Source organism: Alexandromys fortis, unplaced genomic scaffold (genome assembly GCF_014885135.2).
Source record: "Alexandromys fortis isolate MF-2015 unplaced genomic scaffold, M_Fortis_MF-2015_v1.1 scaffold_209, whole genome shotgun sequence".
In the NCBI taxonomy this organism is placed as follows: domain Eukaryota; kingdom Metazoa; phylum Chordata; class Mammalia; order Rodentia; family Cricetidae; genus Alexandromys; species Alexandromys fortis.
Genome location: NW_026068090.1, coordinates 2,542,009 through 2,543,702, shown reverse-complemented (window position 1 = coordinate 2,543,702; position 1,694 = coordinate 2,542,009). Strand labels below are relative to the sequence as shown.

General features: G+C 38.2%; 1 pseudogene; it reads left to right on the top strand.

Moving 5' to 3' along the window:
- The first annotated feature begins 265 nt into the window (after nt 1-265).
- LOC126488870 (protein-L-isoaspartate O-methyltransferase domain-containing protein 1-like) lies at nt 266-1,040 on the top strand (annotated as a pseudogene).
- The last annotated feature ends 654 nt before the right edge of the window (nt 1,041-1,694 follow it).

The following is a 1,694-nucleotide window of genomic DNA, read 5'->3' as shown; positions in this document are numbered from 1 at the left end:
GAGGAAAGTTGCAGTCTACAGTTGTCACTCAGACAGAGAGGAAGCCAGACATAAATCAAGCAAGATGTGACTGCCTCACCAAAAAAGGTACCAAGCCACATGGCTAACACAGACAAGAATAATGGACTAATATAAGATGTAGAAAAGGGTTAATAAGAAGCCTGAGCTAATAGGCTGATCAGTTTATAATTAATGTAGACCTCTGTGTGATTTCTTTGGGACTTAATGACTGTGGGAACCAGGCAGGACAGTAACTTCAGACAACATGGGGGAAGATAAACACAACATCATAGATAATCTTCAGGAAGAGCACTACATCCATACTGTAAGACTAGAGCAAGCCTTCAGAGACATTGGCCATGGAGATTTCTATCTGAAGGCTACAGAGACAATTCTTGCAAAGATATAGCCTCAAAGCCTGGAAGCATACACTTGTCAGAACCTTGCATTTATTCCAAAGTTATGGAAGCTTTGAAACTTCAACCAGGATTATCTTTTCTTAACCTGGGAAGTGAAGCAGGATATTTAAGTACAATGTTATGTTTAATTTTAGGTCCTCTTGGAATAAATCATAGGAATGAACTTCATTCAGATGTGGTGGTGTATGTCAAGCAAAAGCTGCAGAGTTTCCTTTGAATTTTGTCAACTCGCATTGTGATGGGTAATTGCCTTCAGATAGCTTCTGACAGTCATCAGTATGATCAGATTTACTGTGGAGCTAGAGTGCAGAAAGATCATGAAAAGTACATGAAGATCTTGTTCAAAGTTGGGGGAATACTGGTCATGTCTATAGAGGACCAGTTACCTCAGATTATGCAGACTAAACAAAACACTTGGGAGAGTAAAAATATCCTTGCTGTTTCTTTTGCATCACTAGTACAACCCAGTAAGAATTATAAAGGCACATCAGATTCTGTGGGGTACCCCCATGTGCTGTCAGGAATCTCCAAGACTTGGCTCATCAAAGGATGAGATGCAGGCTAAAGGGATTCCACAAAGGGCTCTACCGAAGAGGAAAAGAGAGTTACATAGAGAATTAATACTTATGTATTTCTGGGTAATCAGCTTATTCCTCAGCCTCTAGGCATTGAAGAGGATAAAAAAATGGAAGAAGTCAGCAAAGATGAGGAAGAAAAAGATCCCAGTGAAGCTGTGAAGCATGAGGAGCCACCTCAGAACTGAAGGAAAAGATCCTGAAGCTGCCACTCCCCAAGTCTTTAACAGCTTTCTTGACATACTTTAGAAACAACTTAAAACAAGAAGGAATGCCTACTGACAATTTCCTTACTCTTGTAAATGTAGTGTTTATTCAGAGCTAGAGAATTACTTCATTAGAAAGAATTATTGCATCAGAAAATAGCTTAAAGCTATTTCTCTTAATGACAGAAATGATGTATTCAGTGATTTCAAAGAATCTCTTTCTTAAAATCTTTTTTTTTCTTAAATCTTGAGCAAATGTTGTTTTAGCTCAGTGACCTCAAAGTGAAATGATTCAATAATTAAGACTTTGTGTACAGTAATCCCAACTGGTTCTTCACAGATTTGTAGAGTTAGGGTTCAGATTTCATTCTGAAAGAGGTTGATATACTGTCACACATATATAGGCTTATTCCAATTGCAGCTTGCATTTCCTTTGTGTGAGCTCGCTTCTCTAATAAGGAAAGCAAATGTTTGTAGACCTGCTTACTTTACTT